Below are 19,861 nucleotides of genomic sequence, written 5' to 3'. Positions count from 1 at the left end.
TTATTTATCTATTCTATTTATACCTGTCATTATCTACAAATTTTGAAATCCCAGTCTGTCCCTTTGCACTCATTTTCCCTCTGGCAACCAGAAGTTTGTATTCTATGTCTGTGAATCTGTTTCTGTTTTATATTTAAGTTCATTTCTCTTCTTTATTTTTTTTTTTGATTCAAGATATGAGTAACATCATATGATATATTTTTTTTTCTCTTTCTGGTTTACTTCACTTAGAATGACATTCTCGGGACATCCATGTTGCTGCAGATAGCATTATGTCATCTTTTTATGGTTGAATAGTATTGCACTGTATAAATATATCACAACTTCTTTATCCAGTCATCTGTCAATGGACATTTAGGTTGTTTCCATGTCTTGGCCATTTTAAATAGTGCTGCTATGAATATTGGGGTGCAGGTGCCTTTTTGAATTAGGGTTCCTTCTGGATATATGCCCAGGAGTGGGAGTGCTGGGTCATATGGTAAGTCTATTTTTAGTCTTTTGAGGAATCTCCTTACTGTTTTCCACAATGGCTACACTGAACTACGTTGCCATCAACAGTGTAGGAGGGTTCCCATTTCTCCACAGCCTCTCCAGCATTTATCATTTGTGGACTTTAGAATGGTGGCCATTCTGAGTAGTGTGAGGTGATACCTCATTGTAGTTTTGATTTACATCTATCTGATAATCAGTGATATTGAGCATTTTTTTTCATGGGCTATTGGTCATTCATATGTATTTATTGGAGAATTGCCTGTTTAGGTCTTCTACCTATTTTTGGGTTACATTGTTTGTTTATTTCTTATTAAATTGTATGAACTGTTTATATATTCTGGAGATCAAGGCTTTATCAGTTTCATCTTTTGCAAATATTTTTGCCTTCTGTAGGTTGTCTTTTGTTTTGCTTATGATTTCCTTTGTTGGGCAGAATCTTGTAAGTTTAATTAAGCCCTATTTATTTATTTTTGCTTTTATTTTTATTGCTTGGGTAGACTGCCCTAGGAGAATATTGCTGTGATGTATGTGAGATAATATTTTGCCTATATTTTCTTCTTGGAGGTTTATTGTGTCTTGTGTTAAGTTTAAGTCTTTCATCAATGTTGAGTTTATTTTACTGTATGATGTGAGGGAGTATTCTAACTTCATTGATTTACATGTGGCTGTCCAGTTTTCCAAACACCATTTGCTGAACAGACTGTATCTATTCCATTATATGTTCTTTCCTCCTTTGTCAAAGATTAATTGACCAGAAGGTTGTGGGTTCATTTCTGGCTCTCTATTCTATACCATTGATCCATATATCTGTTTTTGTAACAATACCATGCTGTTTTGATTACTGTAGTTCAATAATATTGTCTGAAGTCTGTGAGGGTTATTCTTCCAGCCTCTTTCTTTTTGTTCTGTAATTCTTTGGTAATTCTGGGCCTTTTGTGATTCCATATAAATTTTAATATGATTTATTCTAGTTATGTGAAATATATCCTGTGTAATTTTATAGGGGTTGCATTAAATCTATAGATTGCCTTGGGTAATATGGCCATTTTAGCAATATTGATTCTTCCAATCCAGCAGCATGAGTTATCTTTCCATTTTTTTAAGTCTTCTTTAATTTCCTTAAACAATGTTTTGTAGTACTCCATGTATAAGCCTTTCATCTCCTTATTTATATTATTTCCTAGGTATTTCAGTACTTTGGGTGCTATTTTAAAAGGGATTGTTTCTTTACTTTATTTTCCTATTGATTCATCATTAGTGTAAAGAAATGCAACTGATTTTTGTACATTAATCTTGTATGCTGCTAACTTGCTGAATTCTTTGATTAGTTCTAGTAGTTTTTGTGTGGAACTTTTAGTGTTTTCTATATATACTCTCTTGTCCACTGCATATAGTGACAATTTTACCTCTTATTTTCCAATTAAGAGCATTTTAATTCCTTTTTCTTGCCTGACTGCTGTGGCTAGGACTTCTAAGACTAGGTGAATAGGAATGGTGAGAGTGGACAACCTTGTCTTGTCCCAGATTTTAGTGGGAAGATTTTCAGTTTTTCACTATTGAGTACTATTCTGGCTGTAGGTTTGTCATAAACAGCTTTTATTATGTTGAGATATGGTCCCTCTATACCCACTTTGGTGAGTTTTTATCATAAATAGTGTTGAATTTTATCAAATGATTTTTCTGCATCTATTGAGATGATCATGTGGTTTGTCCATTCTTTTGTGAATGTGGTGTATCACACTGATTGAGTTGTGTATGTTGAACTATCCTTGTGCTCCTGGGATGAACCCAACTTGATCATGGTGTATGATCTTTTTTATGTGCTGTTGGATTCTGTTTGTTAATATTTTGTTGAGCATTTTTGCATCTATGTTCATCAATGATATTGGTGTGTAATTTTCTTTTTTGGTAATGTCTTTGTCTCATTTTGGTATTTTTGAAATGCATTTCACATTTTGACTTTATTTTAACTTATTTTTAAGATAGCACCTATAACATGTATAATTGTGGGTTTGAAGAGATAAATAATTATTCATACCCACTCTTCCCTAAGAATTGTCCAAACAGTGGAATCATTTCCAACTCAGAGCTGATTTTCTTTTTTTACCACATCTAAAGTGAGAGGATAAAACTTTCCCCCATTGCTTCATATCAGAAAGGTAAAGTTGGACCTATCATATATGAAACTCTTTCCAAAGATTAGACTGTTGAAATTCTGAAATAGAGTAGCATCATTCAATAACACAGCTATTATTCCTCTGCTGATGAGTAAAGTCAGCACGTTGCAGTGTATATTCAGGGGAAAATAATATCTCCTAGTAATGAGGTTTTTAAAGATTCTGAACTTAAATCGAATCTTCAAGATATGCAAATAATGTTTTAATTCTGTGTATCAATTATGCCAAGAAAATTGGTTACAAGAACATTATATCACAGTCCAAAGGAGAATAGGAGAATGTAAATGTGGCCATATTTAGGGAGCATAATATGGGTTGAGTAAATCTGAAATGGAATAGAATCTAATTTTAACCTTATCTGTGGTAATACGTAAAAGAATTGTGTAGAAAGTTTGAGTATTATATCAGATTTCCTTGGTATATTTTGCTTGTTCTGCATACTTTTTGCACAAAAGTATTAAAATTATAACATCAAAATATGTAGATTTATTTTTTTTCAAAATATGGTCCTGATTTAAACAACCATTTACTACCAGCTCCATTCAGATATAAAAACATACACACATTACTAAATATTTAGTTAGATGAGAATATATAAAGTGATAGTAAGAGATTCTTAAAAGTGGTATTATGTGGGCACTTGGAGAAATAGAGAGTTTTCACACACACAAGAAAAAAAGCACAGGCATTGAGGCTTTAAAAGCATACAAATAACCAGCCAAGATAAGACAGAAAAGGAAATAAATAAAGTGTTGAAAACAAGAAATTTTTTTTATATGCAGTGAATTTTTCCTAAATTCAGCCTTATTAAGTGAGAGGTGGACAAAACTGCTCAGGTTCTTGGAGCTTTGACTCTATTAATTTTTAAAAGTTTATTGGAGATATAATTCATGTACAATTGCTAGTAGTGAGAGTATACAATTGTATCAAATGAAATATTTTGGTTATTTATTGTCAATTCTTTTGCCTTTAGCATTAAAGACTTCATGTATTCCCAAATTTATTTATGTCAACAAACCCTGTCCTCTCTTTCTTCAGTAATGTAGTTTAAACCATTTGTACTAAGGTTAGATTGCTTTATCAACATACTGCATTCCATCCTGGTATACTGGGTTTCTATTTTTTTTAAATTTGTATTCATTAACATTCACTCCTTGTGCTATAAATTCTTTGGGATTTGACTAATATGTAGTTCATGTGGCCATCAATATAATACCTAAAAGAATAATTTCACTACTGAAAGACACCCTGTGCTTTACTCCTTCAGTAACCCCCCACCCCTAAGTGATTTTTTACCATTGCTATAGTTTTGACTGTTCCAATATACCACATATTTATAATGATATATTATTAAAACTTTCAGACTGACTTCTTTCACTTAACAATATGTTTGCACAATGGCTGATATAACATCTATAAGCTTAATCCTTGATTTTATACATATAAGGCTTTTTGTTGTTTTCTTAACTATCTTATTTCAATAGTTTTTCTGGGACTTTGTTATATTTGTAAGTATAGATTTTTTTTTGTTTGTTTATCCTGCTTGATGTTTTCTGAGATTTCTGGATCTGTAGTTTGGTGTAAATCATTAATTCTGGGAACTATCTGATTATCATTACTTTCAATATTTGGTTTGCTTCTTCCTATTTCTTCTTTTTGTATTCTTAATACATGTATGTTACATCTTTTGAAATTCTCCCATAGTTCTTGGACATTCTGTTTTTTTAAATTATTAATCTTTTCCTCTTTCCATTTTAATTTGAGAAGTTTATGTTGCTGTTCTTCAAGTTCACTTATTCTTTACATAGTCATAGATAGTCTACTGTTGAGACCATCAGAGACACTCTTTATTTCTGTTTCAGTGTCTTTGAATTCTAACATTTTTTAATCTTTTTTAGAATTTTCACCTCTGCTTAAATTATCCAGCTGTTCTTTCATCATAGTTTTTTTTTCTATTGAAATATAGTCAGTTTACAATATTGTTTCAATTTCTGGTGTACAGTACAATGCTTCTGTTATACATGTATATACACATGTTAACTATCATATATTTTTTAACCACAAGGTACTACAAGATATCAAATATAGTTCCCTGTGTTTTACAGTATAAATTTGTTTATCTATTTTATATATACCAGTCAATATCTGCAAATCTTGAACTCCCATTTAATCCCTTGCACCCCTTTCCCCTCTGGTAACCATGTTTGTTTTCTATGTCCGTGAATCTGTTTCTGTTTTATAAATAAGTTCATTGGCCTTTTTTTTTTTTTTTTAGATTCTACATGTGAGTGATATATCATATGATATTTTTCTTTCTCTTTATGGCTTACTTCACTTAGAATTACATTCTCCAGTGTCAATCATATAGCTGCAAATGGCATTATTTTATTATTTTTTTTAATATGGTGTAGTATTCCATCACATAAATATACCACATCTTCTTTATCCAGTCATCTGTTGAAGACATTGAGGTTGTTTCCATGTCTTGGCTGTTGTAAACAGTGTTGCTTTGAACATTGGTATACAGGTGTCTTTTTGATTTAAGGTTCCCTCTGGATATATTCCCAGGAGTGGTATTGCTGGATCATATGGTAAGCTTACTTTTAGTCTTTTGAAGGATCTCCATACTGTTTTCAATAATGGTCGCACCAAGCTGCATTGTCATCAACAGTGTAAGAGGGTTCCCTTTTATCCTCACCCTCTCCAGCATTTATCATTTGTGGACAATTTTGATGGTCACTCTGACTGGTGTGAGGTGACACCTCATTGTAGTTTTGATTTGCATTTCTCTGATAATTAGTGATATTGAGCATTTTTATGTGCCTATTGGCCATTCATATGTCTTCATTGGAGAATTGCTTATTTAGGTCTTCTGTCCATTTTTGGATTGGGTCATTTGTTTTTTTTTTCTTGTTAAATTATATGAACTGTTTATGTATTCTAGATATTCTGTCTTTGTCAGTCTCATCTTTTGCAAATATTTTCTGCCTTTCTGTAGGTTATCTTTTTGTTTTTCTTATGGTATTTTTAGCTGTGCAAAAGCTTGTAAGTTTAATTAGGTCCTATTTGTTTATTTTTCCTTTTATTTCTATTGCTTGGGTAGACTGCCAAGGAGAACATTGATAAGATGCATGTGAAATAACATTTTGCCTATGTTTAATCCTAAGAGGTTTATTGTGTACTGTCTTATGTTTAAGACTTTAATTTATTTTGAGTTTATTTTAGTGTATGGCTTGAGGGAGTATTCTAACTTCACTGATTTATATGCAGCTGTCCAGTTTTCCCAAAACAATTTGCTGAAAAGACTGTCTTTTCTCCATTGTATGTTCTTGCCCTCTTTGTGAAAGATTACTTGATGAAAAGTGTTTGGGTTCACTTCTGGGCTCTCTATTCTGTTCCTTTGATCCATATGTCTGTTTTTGTAACAGTACCATATGCTATTTTGATTATTGTAGCTCTGTAGTATTGTCTGAAGTCTGGGAGGGTTATTCCTCCAGCTTCATTCTTTTTGTCAGCAATACTTTGGTAATTATGGGTCTTTTGTGAATCCATGTAAATTTTAATATGATTTGTTCTAGTTCAGTGGAAAGTACCCTGGATATTTGATAGGGATTGCATTAAACCTATAGATTGCCTTGGGTATTGTGGCCCTTTTAACAATATTGATTATGCCAATCCAAGAGCATGGGATATCTTTCCCTTTTGTTAAGTCTTCTTTATCACTTTATCACTTCCTTAATCACTCTTTTATAGTTTTACATGTATAGTCTTTCATCTATTTGGTCAGGTATATTCCTAGATATTTTATTAATTTAGGTGCTGTTTTAAAAGATATATATATATATATTTACTTTCTTTTCCTGTTGATTCATCATTAGTGTAAAGAAATGCAACTGATTTTTTAACATTAATCTTGTATCCTGCTATCTTGCTGAATTATTTTATTAGCTCTAGTAGTATTTTTGTGGCACTTTTAGGATTTTCTGTATAGAGTTTCATGTCTTCTGCATATAGTGACAATTTTACCTCTTCTTTTCCAATTTGGATCACTTTATTTCTTTTTCTTACCTGATTGCTGTGGCTAGAACTTGCAAGATGATGTTGAATACAACTGGTAAGAGTGGTCAACCTTGTTGTGTCCCAGATTTTAGTGGGAAGATTTTCAGCTTTTCATCAAGTACAATGCTAGCTGTAGGTTTGTCATAAGTAGCCTTTATTATGTTGTGATATGTTCCCTCTATACCCACTTTGGTAACATATTTTATCATAAATGGGTATTGGATTTTATCAGATGCTTTTTTCTACATCTACTAAGAGGATCATGTGGTTTTTGTCCTTTCTCTTGTTGATGTGATATATCAGATTGATTGGTTTGTGTATGTTGGACCATCCTTGTGTCCCTCGGATGAATCCAACTTGCTCATGTTGTAAGATCTTTTTTATGTGCTATTGGAGTCTGTTTGCTAATATTCTGATGAGGATTTTTGCATCTATGATCATCAGTGATATTGGCCTGTACTATTCTTTTTTTGTGTGACTTTGTCTGGTTTTGGTATCAGGGTAATAGTGGCCTTATATAATGAGTTTGGGAGTGGTCCCACCTTTTCAATCTTCTGGAAGAGTTTCAGAAGGCCCAGTAAGAGTTCTTTTTTGTATGTTTGGTAGAATTCCCCAATTAAGCCATCTGGTCCTGTAGTTTTGTTTGTAGGGAGGTTTTCTATTATTAATTATTTTTCATTTCTAGTGATCAGTTTGTTCAAGTGTTCAATTTCTTTTTGATTCAGTCTTAGTGGACTGTATGCTTCCAGAAATTTGTCCATTTTTTCTAGGTTATCTGATTTGCTTTTATATAGTTGTTCATAATATTCTTGTATGATTTTGTTTTTCTGTGGTATTGGTTGTAATTTCTTCATTTTCCTTTCTTATTTTGTTTATTTGTGCTATCTCTTTTCTCTTCTCCTTGAGCTTGGCCAGCATTTTGTCAGTTTTGTTTACTCACCAGCTCTTGATTTGATTGATTTTTTTCTATTGTATTTTTAATCTCTATTTTTTTTATTTCCTCCCTGATCTTTATTATTTCCTTCCTTCTCCTGACTTGTTTTTGTTTGCTCTTCTTTTTCTAATAATTTTACTTAGTAGGTTAGATTGTTTATTTGAGATTGTTCTTCTGTTTTTGAGGAAGGCCTGTATTACTATGAACTTCTCTCTTAGGACAGCTTTTGCTGCATTTCATACATTTCTTGTGATTATTTTTTCATTGTCATTTGTCTCAAACTATTTTTTTAATTTTTCTTTGAGTTCATCATTGACCTATTGGTTTTTTAGCAGTTTGCTATTTAATATCCATGCTGTCATTATTTTTCTCCTTAGTTTTTCTGAGGTTGATTTCTAGTTTCATGGCATTGTGGTCTGAAAAGATGCTTGAAATAATTTCTATCTTTATAAATTTTTTGAGGCTTCTTTTGTTCCCGAGTACATGATCTATCCTACAAAATGTTCCTTGTGCTCTTGAAAAGAATGTATTTTGTACTTTGAGGGGATGTAATGTTCTGAAAACATCAACCAGGTCCAGCTGTTCTATTAATCATTTACTTTCTTGTTGCCTTATTAATTTTCTTTCTGGAAGATCTGTCCAGTGTTGTTAATGGGGTGTTAAAGTCTCCTTCTATGATTGTATTCCCATCACTTTCTCTGTTTATATCTGTTAGTATTGTTTTATGTATTTAGGTGCTCTTATACTGGGTGCATATATATTAATGAGTGTAATATTCTCATCTTGTATTGCTCCTTTAATCATTATATGGTGTCCTTTTTGTCTTTCTTTATGGTCTTTGTTTTAAAGTCTATTTTGTCTTAAATAAGTATTGCTACTCCTGCTTTCTTGTCATTTCCATATGCATGGAATATCTTTTTCCATCCTCTCATTTCAATCTATGTGTGTCTTCCTACCTTAAGTGGGTCTCTTGTATGTAACATAAGGTAGGTTGTTATATTCTTATCCAGTGTGCAACTTTATGTCTTTTGATTGGAACTTTTAGTAAATTGACATTTACAGTAATTATTGATAGATGTATGTTTATTGCCATTTTCAACTTAGTTTTGCATTGATTTCGTATTTCCTTTTTGTTCCTTTCTTTTTCTTTTTGTGGTTTGATAATTTTGCTTTGTATTATCTTGGTTTCTTTTTAGTTTCTGTGACTCTATTTTAAGATTTTGGCTTGTGGTTAACTTGTTTTGTACATATATTAACCCATACTATATCTGTTCATTTTAAACTAAGGGTGATATATCTTTAAACCCATCCTATGAAAAACAGCAACAACAAAAAATGTATATTTTCTTGATCCCCTCTCCCACCCTTAATGATTTTGATGTCCTCTTTTACAACTTCATGTTTGTTCTATTGTAATTCATTTTAGTTATCACCTTTCCAATTCTGGTTTTCTCCTTTCTTTAGCATCTTGTTTCTTTTCTATTTAGAATAGACCTTTCAGTATTTCTATTAGCATAAGTTTAGTGGTGATAATTTCTTTTAGTTTTTGTTTGTGTGTGAAGTTCGTTATCTCTTGTTCTATTCTAAAGGGTAGCCTTGCTGGATAAACTATCCTACATTGCATCTTTCTCTCATCCAGGGCTTTGAATATATCTTGCCACTTTCTTCTGGCCTTCAGTGTTTGTGTAGAGAAATCAGCCTAAAGCCTATGGGAGTTCCTTTGTTACTATTTATTTTTCTCTTGCTACCTTTGAAATCATTTCTTTATCTTTAAACTTGTTCTTCTTGATTATAATATGTCTTAGTGTAGGTCTGTTTGAGTTCTTGTTTGGGATCCTCTGTACTTCCTGTACTTGAATATCTGATTTCTTCTTTAAGTTTGGGAAATTTTCAGTCATGATTCCTTCAAATACCTTTCCATCCTTTTTGCTCTTTCTTCTTCTTCTGGTAACTCTATTATGCATAGACTGGCACACTTTATATTCTCCCCTAGGTCCCTTTTATTGTTTTCATTGTTCTTCACTAACTTTTCTGTCTATTGTTCTGATTGGGTGAATTTCTTTATCCTGTCTTCTAAGTCACTTATTCCTTCATCCACATTATGTAGCCTTATTTTTACAGCCTTTAGCTCAGCTCTTATCTCAGCAATTGAGATCCATTTTCAATAGGCTCTTCTTTGCAGTTTCTATTTCCTTTTTGACATAGTCTCAGTCTCTATTCACAAACTCTTTTAGTTCCTTCAGTACTTTGATCATTCCTTTTTTGAAATCATGATCTAGTAGACTATCAAGGTGTATTTCATTGATCATTCCTTCAGTTGATTTCTCTTGTTCTTTTAATTGGTAGTGATTCCTCTGCTTCATCATTTTATGTATATCTCTCTGGAACTATGGATTATGGAGTATCAGTTATTTACTATGGTGCTGAAGGGGTTTATTTATTTATTTTATTTAAAGCAGATGCAGATATAAAGCTAAAAAAACAAGAACAACAAAACAACAACTTTTTTTAAATTAAGATTTTAATTAAAAAAAGGAAAAATTTAAAAACAAATTGAATAAATAAAAATGAAAAATTAAAATAAAAAATAAATTTTAAAAACATTCAAAAGGAAAAATGATGTGAAAACAGAGTATAATCAATGACAGAAGAACAAAACAAAGGAATAAAACAAATTGAGACAAATTTCAAAAAAATAAAAATTAAAAAAGAACATTTTAAAGAGGATTAAAAACAAAAAGATTTACAGAATAACTTTTTTAAAAGAAAAAAATGAAGAATGAAAATAAGTAGAGCATGTGTTCCCTTGTAGACTGTGCACTTCTAATAATTTTGTTACAAGATCTTTTTGAGGAATGAGCGTTTGCCATGTCTTCCTTCCATGCCTTTTGGCTCTTATCCTTTTGGTTTGGGGTGTGTCTGGTGTTGTGTTGTCCAGAGCCTGGCGTAGCTATTGAGCAGGGCCTCCGTTTTGTTCTGTAGTTGTTGCTGCTCCTGCCCTCATCCTGCTTCATGAACTCCACTTGCTCCTTCTAGAGGCCTTTGGGTCATGCCCCTGGTCTGTGCTGCTTCCAATGCTGAGTCCCAGCACTGTGACTGTACAAGTTAGGTGGGCAGGTTGCTCCCCTGTTTAGGTCAGCTCCCTGTGCCATGTAGTGTCTGTGCTCATTATGTGGGCTCACAGAAAACTGCTGAACCAGCCCTTGCCCTGCTATTTGCCAGAACTCCACTCCTTGTTCATATGTCTTACAGGGTCAAGTCCACAGAGTCACTGTAGCAGAACAATCCCCTCTTCCTTGGGTTGTAAACAAATCTCAGTCCCACCCATGAGGTTGCATAGCCCTAGGTACGGATTCAGGTTTCAACCGCACCTGGGCCTAGGGGTTGTGCACCAGTGAATATGGTGTCTATGGCAGATCCCTGCATCTCTTCTCCAGAGAATGCACAGTGATAGTGCTGTGGGTCTGTGGAGGCAAAAGCTACAGTACCCCTCCCCTCAGCACACACCAGCAGTGTTGGTTTCTTTTTTATATAGGGGGCCCAGGCTGTTCTGTACTGTCTACACTCCCAGTCAAGGCACACAGCACACTCCAGTCCCCTGAGGCTGCCTCTGTGTAGTGGGCCCCAGTTTTCCACCTGGCTTGGGCAACCTGTCCTGGCCCACCCCCACCTGCTCACCTCTAGGGCTAGAGGTCACAAGAACCCTTTGTGCTCATTTCACTTAGTTTTGTTGGTCAAAGGCTGCTGTACACAGATTAGAGCCTCAGAGGTCCCCTCTCTGTCCCTGTTCATCTCTCCATTGGAGAGTAGGAGTCCTAGTTTAAGAGTGCTATTCCTCCTTTGCTGCCCTCTCCCTGTGGAACAGGTTCTGGACTAACTTCCTTCATTCTTCCTTCTTTCCCCTTCCTTCTCCTCTCCTCCTCCTCCTTCTTCTCCTCCTTCTTCTTTATCCTACCAGATTTGTGATGAATTTTGTCTTTTGAAGAAGGCAGTGTTCTGTCAAAGCTCAGCAGGTGTTCTGAGCAGATGAGTGGATCCGTGGATGTCACTCTCGGTGTATTTGTGGGAGAGGGTGAGTTAAAAGCATCTTTCTATTCCACCATCTTGGCTGCTCTCTCCAATCATAGTTATTTTAAATTCTGACTTTAAATTCTCTGTCTCCCAACATCTGTATCAAATTGAGTTGGCTTCAGATGCTTACTTTGTTGTTTCAGACTTTTTCTTTTGCACCTTTTAATATGCTTGTAATTATTTATTGAAAGTGAAACATGATGTATTGACTAACAGAAGCAGGGAAATAGTCATTTAGTGGTAGACTCTTTATTAATCTAACCAAGAGTTTTATTGTGTTTAATGTTTGGTATGTTGGTAGGTGCCAGAGGCTTCATATTTCTCTAGTGCCCTACTTTTCAACTCTTCTGTAAATTCTGGTTCCCTTAAGTACTCCTCGGAGAGTTGTAAGCTTTTTAACTGTAGTCTACTATTATTACACTAGAGCCCTGTTTTTATGCTGTTAAGGTATGTGTTTGTGTGTGGAAGAGTATTCTGTAATCTTAAGATTTAATCTCAGTCTTTTAGTAGGCCTATGTTTCTGGTGTGTAACTATCACAAGTGCTTCTCAACATTATTATCTTGCTAGATGAGACAGAAAAGCTCCACTAGACAGAAATTAGAAAAATATCCTTCCTTTGAGTAAGATGAAACTCTGGTAAAGTCTTTCTTCTGCAGAATAGAATTTTTCTGTTTACTCTCAGTATATTTCATGATTATTATTGCCCTACCTCTGCCAGAGCTAAGAACTTATCTTTCTCAGACATTTACCATATGACCTTAGTGTGTTTCCTACAGTAAAATCCAGGAAAGTGTGAGACAACACCCACCCACTACAAGGGTTTCTCACTTCCATGCTAATCTACACACAGTTTCCAGAAATTAATCATAATTATCATTTAATTGTTTCTTTTAGTTTCTGGCTCCAACAGCTCTTGCTCCAGCTAAGCAGATCTTGGCTGTGATTCTCTGGATTCTCCTTTCTCTATGGATTTAACATACTTTGTGACTGTGACATCAGATTTCTGATGATTCAGATTAGGCATTAATTTTCAGTTTGTTCAGTTTTTTTTTTTTTTTCCCCTGAAGATGGGTGTGGTGAATTCTAACCTTTTTGCCCGTCAGAGCTGAGGCTAGAAGTCTATTAACTCTTTTAAAAAATCATTTACTACTAATTCTATAATCCCTTTCATTTCTAGTTCAGTTTCACTTAATTTTTTCTTCTTTATTATGGGCCCAATTTTTCTTCTTTACAATATGATAGGATTTGTGACAATTCAAGGCTTGTTTTATTTTGTTATGTGAAGAGTTCAGTTTAGTGTAGGTCTATTTACTTCATTCCTGAAGAGATTTGGATTACTCTGTATAATACTTTGTGAATTATGAGATTTCCACTTTGGAGAATTAGAAAATGAACTAGTTCTGGTGCTGTTCAAGATCCAGAAGTTTATACTTCTGCTCCTTTTGAATAGTTATTTACTACACCTTTGGTATTTTTCTTACACAAATATTCTGATCAATACTCAGATAAAAATCCAAAGGGATTCTCTCCATTGTAGCTCTCTTTTTTCCAGTAATTTATCAAACTTGAACTTCCTGGAATCTTTCCACTCTGTTGATAACTTGGAGAAAATGTCAGTTTCCACTTAAAATTTCTCATTTTCTAGACTAAAATCTAGAATCTCCAGGCAGTAAAATGTAGCAATATTAAGGCTTGGATTACTTTCCTAGGGCTGCTGTAACTATCACAAACTTGAATGGTTTAAAATAATAGAAATTTATTGTCCATATTTCTGGAGGCTACAATGCTGACAGTAAGATGTAGGCAAGGGTATGTTCTCTCCAAGACTCTGGAAACATGCTTCCTCTTCTTAGATTTTGGTAATTGTTGGTAATATGTGGCATTCCTTGGCTTATGATAAATATGATAACTACAATTTCTGTGTTCTTTGTCACATGGTGCTCTCCACATTTATTTCTGCATCTTGTTATAAGGACACTAGCCATTGAATGAGACCCTATTCTAACACAATATGACCTCATCTTAGCTCAATTTTATCTGCAAAGATCCTATTTCAAATAAGTTCACATCCACAGATTCCAGGTGGATGTGAATTTGTGGGGTAATTATTTTATACAGTATCGGGTTCAATTTGTTTCCCTTCTTTTTAAGAATCACTGTCTGAACACTTTTGTTTCATTTTTTTTTTCCTAGCTGTTCAGTTGTTTCAGTTGGAAGAGTATTTTGTTGACATTCACTCTATCTTGGCCAAAAGCAGAAATCCTTTCCATCACTCTGTTTACCCAGCACATTTCTTATGTTTTAATTGGTGTTCAGTGCACAATTTTCTTTTGAGAAAATGTTCCACTGCCTAAAAGCTGACTTAAACACATAAAAAGGTAAATATATATCAAACTAGTAAAAAATATTTGGTGGGAAGGTGTTGAAGTGCAGTAATTATGTGTGAGTTGATTTGATAAACAGTGAGATTTCAAGCAAAATTTTGCTATAGAAGTCTGAGTTTGAACCAGTATGGGGCAGTGTGGTTGTTAAGATAGAATAAATTCAAGTCACTGCTAAGATTGAATTGGTATTAATTGCTAGTGCACTACAAAAAGTGAAAATGTTACAAGTTTCTAAAAATACCGCGGTCTCAGCTATGTGCTCAAAAAATATTGCTGTAATGAATTTATAAATACAGTGTTAAGAAATATTTCCTGGAGATCCATTCATAAGTCCTTATTAATTGGTAAATGAAATGAATTATAGGCCATAATGAATTAGTGATATAACTATAGCTAACATATATTCTTACTCTCACTTATAAGTTCTATGATGTCTTTTACTAGACAGCTATCTCTTCTTTTTTTATGTTATGTCAGAATGTTAAGACATAAAGATTCTTTCACTTTATAAATATCAGTGTGAAGATAAAATATTGTCAGTGAGTGGCACATTTCTTTAGTCTCACAGTAAATTTTCAGATTTTATAGTTTAGAACATGGTTTGTATATTTATTCTGAAATTTTATTAAGCAATATGGGAAATCTGACAGTGCATGAAATACAAAATTTGACATTCCATCACTGGAGAAACATGACATGTTTAAACATTAACCCAGAAATCCAATTCATGTAAAAATAAATACAATGATTTGTGATATCAGAGAATAAAATATCTAGAAAAATTATTTTAGTAATTAAAATTAAATAAGCTTTACCTAGATTTTTCAGTGTTTTAAGTGTTAATTTATCAACATCTGTTCATTACCAGAACTTATAAATGCCTCCATCTAGTAGGCTTCCTAAACTTTCTTTTTAACTCTAATAATTTAGAATTTTTATGTTAATTATCAATCACAATTCTAATTTACTATTCATTGATATTTTATTTAAATATTAAAATTAAAATGTATTAAGTGTCTACTCTGTCCAAACATTATGTTAAAAGTCACAGAATACACAAAGTTTAACAAAATAAGTATATACTGAGTATTATTTTCACAGATATTTAATTACTAAATAAGGCATACAAGTTGTCCTTTTCAAGTAAATTTACGACTTTACATGAATTTGTGAGCAATTGCATTTACAATGAAACTTGATAAAGACCATATAACATGTTCGCAAAGTTCACAGAAGATAAAGTGTAAATTCTGCTTAGTCCAGAAGGTATATTCTTGACATCCTTTAATTTGTGCCATAAGCAAAAAAATATGTATTCTCCTGGTAGAAATGTGGGTAATGTGCATTCAAGGATGATAGGACAGAATGTTATAGAAGCCTGAAAATATGAAGTAGTGTATATTCAGAGAATGGCAGAGTACAGACTATAAAAATTCAGAAGGATGGCAGATGATAAGGAGAAAAATAGGTTGAGTTGACTGTGAAGAACTTTGAATGATATGTTGAAGAGTTTAAAGGTTAATCATATGCACAATGGAGTCTCCTGTGAGGATTATACCTGAACATTATAGTATTATTTTTCTCTACTTAAAAGTTACTGGTTTTTGTGGATATGAGGATCTGGAAGAATGAAATAATTAAAGATGCATCCAATTTTCCTATGAATAAGACTGGTATGATTATATTAATACATTTTTAAAAGAAGTATTTATAAACAAATCTTGATTCTAATTTGTTCCCTATCTTCAGAGTGAGATCAAATGAGGTAAACAGATATCTAAAAAATTAACTTAAAAAGTCAAATTAAAGATACATGTAAAGTTGATGATAATTCAATGATCTTCAAGTCATTTTAATCTATATTACTTAGAAAAAATATGTGAAACTATAAATTTTCCCTTTAATTATATGTTCAAGATATTAAAACCGACCCTATTCTGGGTGGTAGAAATAAAATTAAAAACCAATATTGGAAAGTAATAGTCTTATGATTTGCCAGATTTTGCCCTGTATCCTGTTTAAATACTCTTTACCTTGTCCCTTACAGTTTAGCTTTATAATTGTAATGATTGACTTTGGAATAATATTTAAGTGTGGAGGCTTTGGAGTGAAGGGGATATGGGTAGACTTTCCAGTTCCATTCATCACTTGCTAAGCAATGTGGATAAGGTCCTCTGCATCTAGGTTTCACACTTTATTTCATCTCTAAATGACTAGTAAATCTCATATTATAATGTCAGAGAATATTTAAATAAAGTTATAATGTGAAATTTTTATTTCAGTGTCTGGAATATAATGTCAGTTTAAGAAATCATAGGCCCCACTGTTCCTTTCAGGGAGAGAAATTTCTGCAAATGAGTCTTGGCTTAGATAATAAGAGTGTTTTGGTAGAAACAACTTTGGGTATGTTTTAATACAACAGCTTGCTTTTTTTTTAACTTTTTTATTGAGTTATAGTCATTTTACAGTGTTGTGTCAAATTCCAGTGTAGAGCACAATTTTTCAGTTATACATGAACATACATACATTCATTGTCACATACTCTTTTGCTGTGAGCCACCACAAGATCCTGTATATATTTCCCTGTGCTACACAGTACAATCCTGTTTATCTATTCTACATTTTGAAATCCCAGTCTGGCCCTTCCCACCCTCCACCCCCTTGGCAACCATTCTATGTCTATGAGTCTGTTTCTATTTTGTATTTATTTATTTATTTTTAGATTCCTCATATGAGCAATCTCATATGGTATTTTTCTTTCTCTTTCTGACTTACTTCACTTAGAATGACATTCTCCAGGAGCATCCATGTTGCTGCAAATGGCGTTATGTTGTCGGTTTTAATGGCTGAATGGTATTTCATTGTATAAATGTACCACATCTTCTTTATCCAATCATCTGTTGATGGACATTTAGGCTGTTTCTGTGTCTTGGCTATTGTAAATAGCGCTGCTATGAACATTGGGCTGCAGGTGTCGTTTTGAAGTAGGGTTCAGCTTGCTTTTAAAGTTACTATTTCAGTGTCCTTTTAAATTAAAAAAAAAGAATTACAAATCTATCCCACTAAATATTGATATTTTTGAGATATGCATAGAAAGAAATCTGATAATTATCAGAAGCTTAATATATTTTAATTTTGACTGTTTAGGATTTGTGACCCATATTTCACTACTAAGTACACACTTATTAGGCACCTATTATGTGGTAGAAATTATTCTATTCTTAAGAATACAAATAAAACTTAACCTACTATTTACATTCTAGAGACTTAACGTCCAGGAGAGAAATATATATACACAAAAATACAGTGTAATATAGGATTTTAAAATTAAATTTACTAGTGAAATTTAGCAATGTGATATAAAATATAAAATTAAGAAGCATCATGGAATTAGTGTCTATAAACATATGGAAAATTAGGTGTGGAATGTTAAATAGTAATTAAGCAGAGCATTGAATTTTGAAGGGGGTCAAAATCAGTATATAAAAATAAATTGCATTTCTTCATGCATAATGAAAAATAATTTAACTTATAACATCATCAGAAAGATTAAAATACTTAGGAATAAAATTAACCAAAGAATTTAATGATATATATATTGAAAACTATAAAACACTGTTGAAAAAAATTGAAGAAGGTGCAAGTAAATTGAAGGAGATGGAATCCTTGTTCATGGATTGGAATAATTAATATTGTTAAAATATCCATACTGCCCAAAGACAACTGTATATTCAAGGAAGCTCCTATCAAAATTCCAGGACATTTTTAAAAGAAAGAAAAAAAATTCTAAAATTTATATAAAGCTACAAAAGACCCTGAATAGCCAAAGCACTCTTTACAAAGAAGAACAAATCTGGAGGCATCAAACTTCTTGATTTCAAAACCATATTACAAAGCTATAGCAATCAAAACAGTATGGCACTGACATAAAAACAAATTGACCAATGGAACAAAAATAGAGTTCAGAAATAAACCTACTCATATATGGTCAACTAATCTTTGACAAGGGTTCCAAGAATATACAATGGGGAAAGGATAGTATCTTCAACGAATAGTGTTAGTAAAACTGTATAGCCACATGTAAACAAATGAAATTGGACTGTTATACCATATGTAAAAATCAACTCCAAATGGATTAAAACTTAAATGTAGACATGAAACAAAGGAACGTAGAAGAAGGAAAAAATCTTAGTAATGAGGTTTTGAATATCACAAAGCACAGGCAACAAAAAAATAAAAAAATAAAAAAGTGAGACTACGTCAAACTAAAAAGCTTCTGCCCAATAAAAGAAAAAAAAACTAAAAAGTCAACCTACCAAATGGGATAAAATATTTTCAAATTATATATTTGTGTGTATATATATATATCTTACAAGGATTAATATTCAAGATATATAAGGAACTCATATATCTCAATAAAACACAATGTGATTTAAAAATGATTTTCAAAGAAGACATACAAATGCCCAACAGGTATATGAAAAGGTGTTCAACATGACTAATCATCAGGGAAATGTAAGTCAAAGTCACAATGAAATATCACCTAACACCTGTTAGAGGGCTATTATCAAAACTATAGCAGGTGTTGGCATAGGTACAGAGAAAAGGAAACACCTTATATGCTGTTGATGGAAATGTAAACTGTTACAGACATTAAAGAAAGCAGTATGCAATTTCTGCAAAAAAAAAATTAACAAAAATAATTACCACATGATCCCGTCATTCTTCTTCTGTGTATAAATCCAAAGAAAATTAAATTAATAACTTTAAAAGAGATATTTGTGCTTCTATGTTAATAGCAGCATTGTTCACAATAGCCAAGGTATGAAAACAACCTAAATGTCCATTTGCAGATGAATGAATAAAGAAAATGTTGTGTGCACACACACACACACATGCAAGCACACATACAGACTTAAATATTGTTTAGCCATTTAAAAGAAGAAAAGTCTAGATGAACATGAAGGACATTATGCACAGTAAAATAAGTCACAGAAAGACAAGTATCACATGATTTCACTTATTTATGGAATCAAAAAGTTAAATACACAAAAGCAAGGAGTAAAATGGTGGTTACCAGGGGCAGAAAGATAGAGAAAATGGGTAAATGTTGAACAAAGGATATAAAGTTCCATTTATATAGAATTAATTAGTTTAGAGGTCTAATGTGTAACACATATATGGTCTTATAACATATAGTGAATATCCTATTATAAACATGTAAAATAGTTTCAAAATAAAAAAAAATTGAGTTATAGTCTATAAAAGATGGAAATAATTATTCCAGGGAAATGGTCATTGCCTTTCTCAGCAAACAAAATAGCCAGGACTTTATTTTAAGAAGACCCAGAGTACACGTTGATTTAGGGCAGAGAAGATACTATGTGGCCAATGTTTTGTATTTTTCCTTTCTTATGTAAATGTTGTAAATATTATTAACCTTTTCCACTATCTTTCCAACAAAAATAATCCTTTCACATTTTATGTTCTCTTACACCCTGGGTGAAATTACTTTCTTCTCATTTCTTGTTAATTATGCAACCAAATATCTTCTTACACTTCAAGCCATACTTTTTAAAAGGCACAACCAAATATGTGGGAAATATATATTTTTGAATATATATATATATAATTAAAATTATAAATATTACATTTTATGTATTTTAAACATTTTACATAAACATATTTTAAACCCAGGCCACTTCATTCTTCTCTAACTTAACATTGTCTTCTTGTGTCAAGG

The sequence above is a fragment of the Camelus bactrianus genome, chromosome 14, assembly GCF_048773025.1.
Source record: "Camelus bactrianus isolate YW-2024 breed Bactrian camel chromosome 14, ASM4877302v1, whole genome shotgun sequence".
NCBI lineage: Eukaryota > Metazoa > Chordata > Mammalia > Artiodactyla > Camelidae > Camelus > Camelus bactrianus.
The sequence above is the reverse complement of the archived record's forward strand: the minus strand, read 5'-3'. Positions refer to the sequence as shown.